The sequence below is a fragment of the Lygodium microphyllum genome, chromosome 3 (assembly GCF_053477565.2).
Source record: "Lygodium microphyllum isolate KBCC chromosome 3, Lygodium_microphyllum_v1.1.10, whole genome shotgun sequence".
Classification (NCBI taxonomy): Eukaryota; Viridiplantae; Streptophyta; class Polypodiopsida; order Schizaeales; family Lygodiaceae; genus Lygodium; species Lygodium microphyllum.
Genome location: NC_141137.1, coordinates 111,738,740 through 111,752,744, shown reverse-complemented (window position 1 = coordinate 111,752,744; position 14,005 = coordinate 111,738,740).

The following is a 14,005-nucleotide window of genomic DNA, read 5'->3' as shown; positions in this document are numbered from 1 at the left end:
AGCTATGTAGTATATTTGCTAGCCACTAGACGTGAAAATTTTTGTATATTCTCTTGAATCGCTAATGTCAAGGGGTCTACAAGATGATTCCACCTTATATCCCCAAGTTTTGAGGCTATTTCCTTACATTAGGATTGATGATATATGAATTGTTTTTATTTCCTAGCATCAAGATCATTACTTGTTTGTGTTCATTGGCTTCTTCTATCCTAGTTTTTTGCTAGTTCTTTGGAATTCTTATCTTGTTTGATGATTGAATAGGGATCATTGGAGTCTGACAATCTATTATATTCTTATAAATATATGTTATTTTACAAATGCTGCTGGTAGGGGCTACCATGGAAGAACTTGACAATAAGTATCTATGTCTCTCCTTTGAGGTTAGTTTGTGCTCTTTGAAGGTGTCATCAAGAGAATAAACAAAGCTATCTCTAGATATGTATGCAAGTTTCTAAGCTACATGGAACTCCTTGTACATCATTAGGACCACCTTGTAGGTACCATGACTATATGTATTGTGTAAGTCCCACAATAACTTGATCAACATGTCAATTCTGGATGGAGAACATGCCTTAACATGTTTCTTCTCCTGAACATTAATATGATCTTCCAAATATGAATGATATTTATAATGTAAGCTTATTTTACCAATCAAAGCTTGCATTTGGTAACTTTGTTTTTGGTCCAAGATATTGATATACCAAGGTACTTTGATTTTGAAGTTAAAAATGTCAAAATCACTTGCCTTTAGTATATTGTATCTTCAATTGCCAAACACCATTGGGAGGTGGTGGTGCGAAGAGATAAATGAAAGATAAAAAGAGTGCAAAGGAGGTGCAAAGAGGAAAAAGCTCATGTAAGGGCTTTGCATATGCATGTAGAGAACATATAGCAATTTGATGACGATATGGCAAATGTGGAAGAATGGATTATGAGACCACAAATCATAATGATACATCTAACAATGTGCACCACTTTGGGATGTCTCTAGGTGATGGGCCTAGGATTTTGGGGGTGGCTTTGGAGAGCGAATCAAAAATGGTATGGATAATGGGCCATAGGGATTGGAGATGGGAGATCCGACATTAAAAGTTTTGTGGCATGATATGGAGGAGGTGGGACATCAATCCTCCCAATCCCAACCACAACCTCCCGACCTATGAGAACCTTGTCACCCATGCAGTCATCCTTGCGCTCAAGCTTTCAATCCCTTCCCTCAAGGAAAATCTTGACCTTGAAGTTCAAGGCCTTTATATTGTAATTTTGCAATGGCTTATCTATTTACCACTTTATACACAACACATGAGAAAATGAAAATACCAAAAAAAAATATTGCTAAACTTGTTTATTATAATTTTTTGGTAGTAGTGTATTTCTTGTGTACAAAAGGCTTCTGAAATGTTTGTATTTCTTATAATGTGGAAAAGGCATGTATAATGGTCTCTACTAATACATGTGTGTAAGTCAAAATAATGGCTTTCTAACATAGTTACATAGCATTGTTTATCTCTTTATAGGTAAAACTCTTTTTTTTCTCCTTTATTAGGAAAAATATGGACTCAAAAAGGGCCTCATAAGAAATTAATTAGAAATTCTTAATCTTGGATTAATCTCTCTTTCATGGTCATTATTGTATCTTTTTTGTCCCTTAGCCTCCCAACATTCCTAGCCTCTGTTAAAAGTCAGGGAGAAAGGTTGGAGCTAACACACAGTGAGAAGCCATTTGCTATCTCATGTATCTTCCATATATATTTTTTCCATAACTCAAATGATTGTTTACAACCTAAGGTCTCAAGGACCATTCACACCAAACAACTAAGTCCTAAGCACCGATTGATTTTATGTCCGCATCATGTAGTACAACTGGACAAATCAAGTGTCAGGTACAGTCATACCAAAGATAGAAGGATGAGCTTGAAATCTAACACTCCCCCTCAAGTTCAAGACAGTATTTGTACACCAAGCAGTTGTATGAAAACATTGAACTTATCTTTACCCAAAGACTTGGTAAAGATATCTGCAACATGTTTATCAGTCTTCACATGCATGAGATCAACTCTTCCTGTAAGAACCATCTCTCTGATGAAGTGGTAGTGTACCTCAATGTGTTTTATCATGGCATGGTATACTGGATTCATGGCCAGGAGTACACTACTAAGATTGCCACATAGCAGAGTCACTGGAGCATCTACTTGTATATCCAAATCAGCCATAAGCTTGAGCAGCCATGCAATCTCACATGTTGCCAATGCAACACCCCTGTACTCTGCCTCAGTACTAGATAAAGCAACCGCAGGCTGCTTCTTGTTGCTCCAGCTGATCATTCCACTTCTAAACCCGAAAGCATAGCCACTCGTAGATCTACGGTCATATGAGCATCCTGCCCAATCTGCATACATGTATCCAACCAATTTCAAGGGCTTATCTCTCACATAGAACATCCCATAATCTATAGTGGACTTAACATATCTCATAATGCATCTAACTGCATCCAAGTGCGGCTTTCGGGGCTTTTGCATAAACTAGCTTATGAGCCCTACAGCATAGCTCAAGCCTAGTGATGGTTAAGTAAATCAGACTACCAACCATCTGCCTGTACATAGTCACATCCTCAACTTCAACCCCAATGCTCATGTCTAGCTTTACATTCTGATCAATAGGTGTATCCAGTGGTTTGCATTCAGTCATGCCATACTTCTTCAACATTTCCATGGCATAGTGCTTCTGCATCAACCATAAACCATTTTCAGCTGTTACCGCCTCAATGCCCAAGAAATACTTCGCATAGCCTAAGTCTTTCATGTCAAATTCAGTTTTCATCATCTTCATTAGATGTTGTATGCCCAAGTTATCATCACCAGTGATTTTCAAATCATCAACATATATGACTAACACTACCAAGCCACTGTCAATCTTTTTCGGAAATAGGCTGTGATCAGCCTTGCCAACAGCAAATCCCAAGCTTTGCAAGTAGTTACTGATCCTTGCATGCCATGCTCTCGGAGCCTGCTTCAGCGCATACAATTCTTTTTTTAGCCTGCATACATAGAGCTAAAAATCAGGGTGTACATACCCTTCCAGCTAATCCATATAGACATCCTCTGCCAGGTCACCATTAAGGAATACATTCTTCACATCCATCTGCTGCAATTTCCAGCCTCTAGCAACAGCCAAAGTAATCACAGTGCGTATGGTTGCCATCTTGGCAACATGGCTGAATGTTTCCTCATAATCAAGTCCATACTATTGGGCATATCCCTTAGCAACCAGCCTGGCTTTGTACCTTTCCACACTGCCATACGACTTGTATTTGATTTTGTAGACCCATTTGTAGCCAATGGTCTTTTTCCCTTCAGGCAATGGCACAAGATCGGCATTCATTTCTTCATCCATAGCTGCACACTAGTTCTCGTCTTTTATTGCTTTAGCATATGTACCTGGTTCTTTGATTTCCATCACTTTTGTCATGTAATCATAGTGCTTTGCAGAGTAGCCACTGTACGTCAACTTGTCAATAGGATATCTGACCCTCTGCGAGTGTCTAGGTTGTGGTGACTGCTCGATTCCCCTCTCTCATGAGGTGGAATGTACCTATTCTGTTAAAAGTCAGAGAGAGAGGTTGGAGCTAACACATAGTGAGAAGCCATTTGCTATCTCATGTATCTTCCATATATATTTTTTCCATAACTCAAATGACTGTTTACAACCTAAGGTCTCAAGGACCATTCACACCAAACAACTAAGTCCTAAGCACCGATTTATTTAATGTCTGCATCATGTAGTACAGTTGGACAACTCAAGTGTCGGGTACAGTCATACCAAAGACAGAAGGATGAGCTTGAAATCTAATAGCCTCCCAATAATTAAAGCAATTCAAATATAAGAAATTAGAGATGTCAAAGGACATGCAACAAACTTCAACCTTGAAGGAGATTTTTTTTTTTTTTGAAATTGCATTTGGAGCAAATGGAAAAGGATAAGAACATTGCAAAAGCAAAATTGCAAAGGCGTAAGAAAACTCCCATGGGTTATAAGGGAAGAAAATATGGACTACTACCAATATTGTCACTATTCATTAACGGTAGAGCGTAAAAAATGTATATACAAGTATTAAGGTTTGTGATCTCCTATTAACTAAAATTCAATTTAGAAATAATTACATTCCTTAGTAATGTGTTCCTTTTTTAAAGAAACTTTTTCAATGATACTAGAGGCCAAGGTGAGGGCCATCGGTTAAAGCTTCTAAAGGCATTCTTAAAATGTAAGCACTTGATTGCAATCTTGAGAGATCCTTGACATCGAGCCCTCCACCTTACTACTTTGAATGAGATTCTTAAGGATGTTCTTAATAACTTATCTGTGGAAGAAGTTCAAATCACATGTGATATAGTTGGGGTTAGTTGATAAGGTTAGGATGCCATATAGAACATGATAGCAAATGCACTAGCTCGCAACAAGATGAAACATATGGTCGTTCCTCATCCATTTCAACTTAGAACCATGCAATAAACACAAAATGCATCTATTGAAGAGTCAATCAAACAATACTTTTTTATCGTGGAGTGAATGGAAGTAAAAGGAAATGAGCCCAAAAAAAAAACCTTCAAGTATGATGAGTGAAACAATATTTTTATTGATCTAATTAAGTTACAATGTGCAATGGCTCGTTTTTACAAGGTGCAATGCATAAAATGTATTGACCTATGATATATTATTAATAATACGATCCAATACACTTGTATTGTAATATGCTTATGATTTAGTATGTTTATCAAATAATGGTTCAACTTTGGAGATGAAACACTTGTTTCTCCATTTAGTGTGCAATCAAAAAAGAAAATTTGGTGATGGCTATCAATAGCTAAGGTATCTAAGGAGTCGCATAACGTGCTATTCTGGATTTTTCGACGAATCCCTTATCCCAACATAATTACTAAGCAAATAAATGGTAAGAAGCTTTGTGTGGAAGACATTAGAGAATTTAATGTCAATTGGCACTTGGGTGATGATCTTCAAACACTGGAGTGTATATTGAATTGTGATACTAAGGCAATGGCATCACTACCATAAGTCCTTGAAACATGTCACATAAAATGAATAAATAATAGCATGCAATAGAAAGGCACCGCCCAATAAGTCACCTTTGATAAAAATTGAAAATCCATATTTCCTATTGACATCAACAACATACATTTTTGCACTTTACATTTTCTCATGCACATATTTAACAAGCTCTTAAAGTTGCACATCAATTATGTGTACACAATGAAACCTCCACCCAAGCGCCAAGCAACTATGGAAAAATTTGAGGAGTTACTAAACTCCATAGGCGTGCATGGAGACAAGGTTAAGATCCAAATGGACCAAAGGTATCATGGCTAGCTCATAATGTAGCCCAAAAGATATCTATGAGTGGGACAAAGGCCAAAATATTCCTAAGTAACATGATCAACAAGTCATCAACACTAAAGTGGGAAACTTTGAAAGATCTATGTCAATGTAGTATGGACTTAGAACTAAATCCCACGAGTCAAAGTCTGACATTTCTTTGATAAGCTTGTGTCCGTCATGTTCAAACCCTCAACAAATTCTTCAACATGATCAAAATTCCATCAAGTTTTTGATGATTTCACAAAATCTATTATCAATGCATGGAGGTAAACAAACATCACCCATTACATGGTACCAAATCAACTTTCCTCATTGTACTTTATTTTGTGAGTATAATTTGGTGTTGTAAATGTTAATAGCCCATATTTTTGTAGCATATATTGTACGCCCACATATCATATTATTTGGAAAAGTATGGGTCCTTGAAAATGTGAAACACATAAGGAATGAAGAAGTCACATTAATGTGCTCATGGCACCTATTTTATGAATACTTACCATGGAGGAGGTCACCAAAAAACTAGATACCTTATTCAAATATTCAACTGGTTTTATAAATACACATTTGGTCGTTCAATCACTTTAGAAAATGCAGGTGTCGTTGCTTATTCAAATATTCAACTGGTTTTATAAATACACATTTGGTCATTCAATCACTTTAGAAATGCAAGGGTCATTGCTATAGTAAAATCTACTAGAAATGAAATACAAGCTTGCAATAGTGAAAGATGGTGGACTAGTAATGCAAAAAATACACATGATGCATGGCACAGTAGAAGACGATGTGATGGCTCTAGATGGGCTTGTCCCTAAACCCCATGTATTACCATCCCCGCCCCCCTCCCCATGGTGTGTGAACCCCCTCCCAAACTAACTTCCTCTTTAAATAGAAAGTACGAAGTTCATTCTTATACTTCACTATTGTTTACCTGTAGCCCTATGAACTCCCTTTCTCTACAAGAATGGCTTGTACAAAGCAAACCTCTCTTTTCCACCTATAAAAAAAATTAAAACTCTTATGCATGCATCAAAACATAGAATATCATATATAAACTCAAACAAAAATACCTTCCTACGTCCAACTCGAAAGATAAAATAATTAGTATCCACACTCCCCATCAAAGTCAAATATTCACGGATATTAAACAAGCTCCAATACTTGTTCATCAAGGCTTTCTCCACCAACCTATTTGGTATATGAGTTTCAATATCAAAGGTTGGTCCACCATCTTTGTTGGACTCTAGAGGGATCCAATTGCTTTCTTTTTTCATCCGTCGTTGATTATGGAAGCATATATACAAGGAAAAACGTGCAATCAAATACCGAAACGTAATGCTACTGCAACGTATTTGACATGAGTATATACCACCTCTATACACACTATCCACCTGATCCCAATCTTCTTTGAAAATAGATGCAATGAATGTTTTACCTCTACCTTTGTAAATGTACATAGAAGTACAATTATGGGGATTAGTAGCCTTGAAAATATACACGAAAATATGAATTTGCACAAACCAAGAGAGTCTCACGGATCTTGAAGCTTTAGAGAACTTCATGGAGCTATGAATATCATTTCACATTTTTTGTTACTAGTAGTTGCATTGATCGAGTTGAATGGCAGGCAATGAATAAATTCAAGAGCACCATATGGATTCGAAGATATAGGCACCAAATATTTGTACTCATGAAAGAAAATTCCTAAGCAAAGAAGGATTTGCAAAGACATCCCAGCCATCAAGCTTTATAGGCTCTAGTTAGGCTCCTTAAAGATTGTTTCTCTATGAAATTTGATGAAGAAATATCTACAAGGAGAGAGTATATATGGAAGTAGATGAAGTTCATAACTACAAAGCAACTAAACCAAGAAAAAGGGTATTAATGGAGACTTACAGTTAGATGAAAAGATATGACGCAAATGTTTTACACTATTGCAACTAAACCTCTCAAACCTCCTTAAACCGAAGCAATCTATCTTTCCAATGATTCTTTAATAAATCACGACATCTTACTCAATGAGGGCATGTTGCTCTTGGTTGCATGTATACCCATGAATATTTCTTGAACATTGCTCCTATACATTGTCCATGCTCATCCTTTGTATTATAAACATAGACAGACTCGATGGAATCTCAAGGACATCGTTGATGACTTGTAGATGCCATTAGAATGATTCAACAAGTAGGAACTTTTAGTTCTTGTGATGAGGAAGGCAAAGAGTTGACTGTAAGAAAGGGAGAAATGGTAGCGCTTAAGTACCAACTAACAATGGTGCCCTTGTGGCTATGGCTTTGGTTGTGAATGGAATGAGGTAATGGAAAGATCTAATGGATGGATTATTGAAATGGAGAGAAAGAATGACAAAAGAAACAACACTTCTTAGAGAAACACACCAAAAAGGATTTTCTTGGACTATACACAACATGAAATGAGTTTTTTGAGAGAAAAGATGCCTTTTGGGAGAGGAGAAATTTTTTTTAACTTTTGTCTCCCACTTCTAGACAACTTGTAGGGTCCACCTAAGATGGGGAACAAGATTGTAAAAGGTAAAGGTGGAAGGGCAGGAGCGGGGATTGGAGGTAGGGAAACAAGCCTACTTTTGTTGTGTCTAAGGGAAAAAAGAGAGCGGATAAAATGTGCACACCACCCCCTCTCTTATTGGTCCACCTCAAATATCTTGTCATTAGGAGAGTCATAACTCTTAAGCTAAAGGTCCATTTTTTAGTCCATATTTTCCCTAGTGGGACCTAGCAGACATCAAGAGAGAGTAATTAGAGATAATGTGATGCAATCAAATCTTTTGATCATAAGAATGTAAAACAAAACAAACAATGCAAATAACAATGCACCTTTTTATCATCAACATAAAAATTAAACATAGTAAAAAGTTGGATATATGCATTGTGTAAGTTCCTCCTCAAGTGTCATAATGTGTATGTTAACCCTAGCTTCATAATTATCAAAATTTCATTGTTCATCCAAACATTAATATCATGTATTAAATTTTCAAAAAACTCCCTCATGTCTTAGTCTTGTGGCACCAACTTCTTGCAAACATAGTGTCATCTTCTATATAAAAATATCACGATGAATTTTTGATAGTAATCATATACTTGCAAACAATAGAATCTATTTTCATCTTGCAAGAGATTCCACCTTGTACCTTTTTCCTAGCCTACATCTACAAACTCTAAGATACTATTTGCATCTGGGTACTTCACTAAGAATATGTTCCTAAGGTCTAAACTTTAGTGCTAGAAAAAAGTCCAAAAAATGACTATAGACATAAAGGTAGATATTTTTATTTGCCTACATGAAATGTTGAGTTGTAGGTATTTTTGTACCTTGTGAAAATTTTTGCATCTCTACGTCTCTCTTGTCCTTGAATCCGAGAATAACCACTCTCTGCTCTTAAAATTTAAAAAAGGAAGGCTAGACAAGGTTCCCCATTGCTCGTTGAAAAGAGATGGTATGTAAGAATGATTGTAAAAGAATATGCCCCGTTTAGCCAATGTTGCTTTGGTCCTCCCCTTGTAAAGCTCTTTATAAATAGAGGCGTGGATGACATCTAGGACATCTACCACACATTTCACTAGTTGTCACTCCTTGAGCTTGATGGATACAATTCTATTAACATCAAATGGTCTTATCAATTACAAGATAAATAAGAAACATGAACCTTCATTCATACCAAAAAGTAGGCACAACCAAATTGTACTAATAGTTAGGTCTATGGAGAGGAAGATTAGAGGCATTGGACTCAAGGTGAAACTCCTTATACACAAAAACATGTTGCACATGCACTTCTTTGATCGTCCTCTTGGAGCCACCAAGCTTAAAATCTGTTACCCTATCCTTCCAACATGATAAGAAAGGATTGGATATTGAGGAACTCTTTTACTTTTTTTGCTACATGATTATCAAACTTCCCTTTGTTATGGTCAAGGAAACCCACATGTCTTGTTTATCAAGCATTTTATAAGTGACTATAAACTCAATGGAAGCACTTGTTGGGGATAAAGGCGCCTCCGCCGTGCCGCCCCGTGTATTACTACACTGACAGTACCCGCCACTGCACACTGCAGGTGGCGGGCGCCCGTCACGTCACTTTATTCTTTATTCTTTTAGTGACAGTTTGAATAAAGGAAGGCCCGGTCACACATTGTGACTGTTGGAGTTCCCATTTCTTGTCTCTCTCTTTCTTGCTCTTGCTCTCTCGCCATAGCTCGCGTGCAAGCTTCGATCCTTCTCACCTTTCAACTGGTATCAGAGCTTGGCATTCTCTTGCTCGAGCTCGACTCGGTGCTTCCCGACCTTCGCATCGACTCGCTTCACGCATTGGGTCTCCATCCCGACAGCCATATCCGATCTCCCCGAGCTCCCGTCACTCCCCGGCTTCCCGAGCACCTTCCTAGCCTATTGAGGCACCTTCAAGGCATTGATACTGAGGTATTTGATCATTCTTTCAAGGTTTTATTTCAGTCTACAGGTTGCAAACAGCAAGGGCAGCCATGGCTTCAAACCCGTGAAGCTTATTCTCCTCATATTGTGCCTTACACCTATCAAGGCTCAAAGAGGCTTGTCATAGGCCTTTGATAGGCCCTTCTTGAGCCCCCCATTACCCCCTTTTCAGCCCATGTGGAGCAGCAGCAAGTTCAGCACCAACAGGGCAGATTGCATTATTTTTTTCCAGGCTGTGAGCACTCATCTACTTCAGCTCCACACTTGGCCATTGCTTCTTGCTCTCTACCTTGATCAAGAGGGCTATAGACTTCATGTTTGATGTCATTAAAGCTTTGGGCATTGGTCTTGATCTTTCGGGGCTGATTTCTTCAGATTTGGGACTGTCATAAACTGTCATAACAGGCTGAAAACAGGGCAGCACCATTGGCATTAGCATTTGTTGCTTATACTCCATTCCGGTTGTGCTATTTGATGCCCGTATGCGGTCTACATGATGCCTAGTGCCTTGGGAATGTATGCACATGATTATGCCATGATTTTGGCTTGAAATATTGGCTGATTTGGGACTGTTATTTACTGTTATACAGTGCTGGAAACAGGGCAGCCACACTTGGCATTGGCATTTAATGCTTATACTCTACTCCGGTTACCTTGTTTGATGCCCGTATGCGGTCTACTTCCTACCCGGATGTATTGGGGATGTATGCATTTGGTTTGACCATGATTTTGGCTTGAATTTGGGGCTGAAATCTACTGTTTAGAACAGTAAATACATGCTGGAATAACAGTGGGCTGAAGGTACTTTACATGCTTTGGCACTTACCTACCGATACCGGATGTATGCTTTGAGCTTTGGCATGATATCTCTGACATTTGGGGACGACTTGGAGCATATGTATGAGATTATGGGATGCCTTTGAGCTTCGCATTAGCTCCGTCTTCATTGGCATTTGGACCGACTTGGCATGCTCGTGGACCACCTATGCCTCATGTCTCTGCTTGACAGTTAGGCTTTTGCATTACATGCTTTGGTTCGTGACATATGCTATTTGGTTCGTGTATGCCATACCGACATTTGGAGCTTGGATTTGGATGTATTTGAGCATTCTCGGCTTACTTGATCACTGATCTTGGTTGCTATTTGGATGTCATTGAGTTGACCGAGAGCTTATTTGGGCTTATGTATTGCTTCATGGTTAATACGACCGGTGCTTCATGTATGTCATGCTCTCTTGGATGCGCTTGATGCATTGACAGGGTCACTTATCACTGGTGCTTTCTCTTGGGTTGTTTGAGCTTCTGAGCTCGCTTTGTATGCCTTTTTTGCCAGTGGGAGCATTTTACATGCTTGCTTGACCTTTGACAGTTGCATGCTATTGGAGCACTTACATGTATTTGGAGCAGTTTATGTCTTGAGCAGCTACATACGCATTGAGACTTTGGGATCATACTCCGATCTTTATGGATATGCATTGATGTACTATTGGTTCACAGGATGCTTATGAGCTGAGTCTCATATTTGGATCTTTCTCTTTGAGCAGACACCTATTTGTGTCAGGTTTTGGCAGTTATAGGAACACTTTGCCTAGAGTGTCTGGGGGTGTGCCTTTCACTGGCAGATGTTATTTTGACATGCTTTGGTGTTGAGCTCTTGTTCTTTTCACTGTCATTGGCCTTGCTTATGTCCGTTTCATGCCGGCTTTGGACCTAGCATTGTTTGCTTGACATTGGATCCTATTTTGGGACATTTTGCTCTCTAGACTGCATACCTGCAATTTATTACAGCAAGCAGTTATTGGTGGACTGAGGTGTACTTTTCATGCTGAAATATCCTGATTTGGTGTACCGCACCTAGTACTAAGTGGGCAGCAACTTTTGGCACACTTTGCTCGCCCTTTGGACCCCGTTTTGGTCATTTTTGGGCAGTTTTTGCAGTAAAACAGCAAGCAGTTTTGGGCTGTTTGGGCATTTCCAGCCTGCATAATGGCGTCATCTTCGCATGATAGTGCCATGTTTAACATTACAAAGTTGGATGGTACCAACTACTCTTATTGGAAGAGTCAAATATGGCAGGTTTTGGTGCAGAAATCTCAGATTAAGCCACTTCGGTTGAGTGGGGAGCAGCCTGAAACTATGGACAATGACGACTGGCTTGAACTTGATGAGCTATGCAAGTCCACGATTGTATTGTCTCTCACTGAATAGGTACATTATAATGTATTTGAGGAAGCACAGAGTGCATGGGATCTATGGAATAAGATCAAGAATCTTTATGATAAGAAAAGTCCGGCGAGTCAGATGTACTGGTTGAAGCAGCTTATGGATCTGCGCATGAAGGATAATGCGACTATGTCTGCTCACTTGAGCCAGTTCCATGCTATACTGAAGAACCTGACTTCGCAGGATATCACCTTTGGAGAGGAAGTAACTCCTCTTTTCTTGCTTGGAACTCTGAATGAGTCATGGGATGTATTCCGCACTGCTCTTTGTGCCTCTAGTGCTACTCTAAAATTGGCAGATGTTGAGAGTGCTCTTCTTCAGGAAGAGGTGAATCGCAAAAACTTGGATGCCTCTCGTGGTAGTCATGCTTTGACAGTTAGAGGCAGGAATGACAGGTATGACCGTGGTAATGGCCGAGGCCGTGACTCGCAGAAGGGTCGGTCTAAATCTCGTGGCAAGTCGCGTAGTAAGTCGCGTGGGCGCAATGCAAATGTCACTTGTCATCATTGTGGGAAAAAGGGCCATATTAGACCACAGTGTCATGAGTTGCGCAATGAGAAGCGCAAGGATAAGGGGAAAGATAAAGTGCAGGAGAAGTCCTCTGATCGCAGCATAGTACCTGCGAAGTCCAACGTCAAGATTGAAGAAATTAATGTCATGCAGACCAAGGATTCCGATGGTAGTGATGAGTTCATACTTGCAGCTAGTTCTTCTGATGCTTCACACTTAACTGAGACACCTAGTATGTATGCACAGTGCTGGTTATTGGATTCAGGTGCGTCATTCCATGTGACGCCTTACCGTGAGTGGTTTCACTCTTACCGTACTGTATCTGGATCAGTCAGACTTGGAGATGACAGGTCTCTTGATATTGTGGGCTGTGGAGATATTCAGTTGCAGTTTTCCACTGGCAGTTCCTTTTTGCTCAGGGATGTACGTCATGTACCTGCGCTTACGCGTAGTCTTATGTCTGCAGGACAGGTGGATGATGCAGGATTTCATGTCTGTTTTGGGGATTCTACCTGGAAGATTACCAAAGGCAGACTTGTGCTTGCTAGAGGCGCCAAGGCTGGCAGCCTCTATCCTCTTGTTGTATCTGGGTCTTCTGTAGACCATGTTTTGGCAGTGGGCTCTATCCCACATGTATCACTTTGGCATGCCCGTTTGGGGCATATGTCTTTGAAAGGAATGAAAATGTTATCTGGTTTGCAGTATCTTCCGCCTTTGGATTATGCATGTTTTGACTCGTGTGATCATTGTCTTTATGGTAAGCAGAATAGGTCTATGCATAAGAAATCGGGTAGGCCACGCATGAGTGAGCCCTTGGCATTGGTGCATTCCGATGTTTGTGGGCCTATGCCTTGCATGTCTATGGGTGGCGCGAAGTACTTCGTTACCTTCATTGATGATTTTTCTAGGAAAGTGTGGGCTTATCCCATAAAGCAGAAGTCCGATGTCTTGGCAGTTTTTCAGAGATGGCTTGCTCTTGTTGAGAACCAGACTGGGTATAGGCTGAAATGCCTTAGGACAGATAATGGGGGAGAATATGTCTCGCATGCTTTTGAGCAGTTTTGTGATGACAGGGGTATTAAGCGTCAGTTGACCGCCCCTTACACCCCACCCCAGAATGGTTTGGCTGAGCGCATGAACAGGACTATTCAGGAGCATGTGCGCTCTATGCTTAGCCATGCAGGCCTACCCCCGAGTTTTTGGGCTGAGGCAGTTAGTACGGCAGTGCATGTCATAAACCGATCGCCTTCCAGTGGATTGGATTTCCAGGTTGCAGAGGAAGTTTGGGCTGGTAAGCCACCCTCTTATGCGCATCTCCGTGTCTTTGGATGTGAGGCATTCTGCCATGTGCCCAAGGACAAGAGGAGTAAATTGGATCCAAAGAGCATTAAATGCATATTCCTTGGCTATGGTGAGTCAG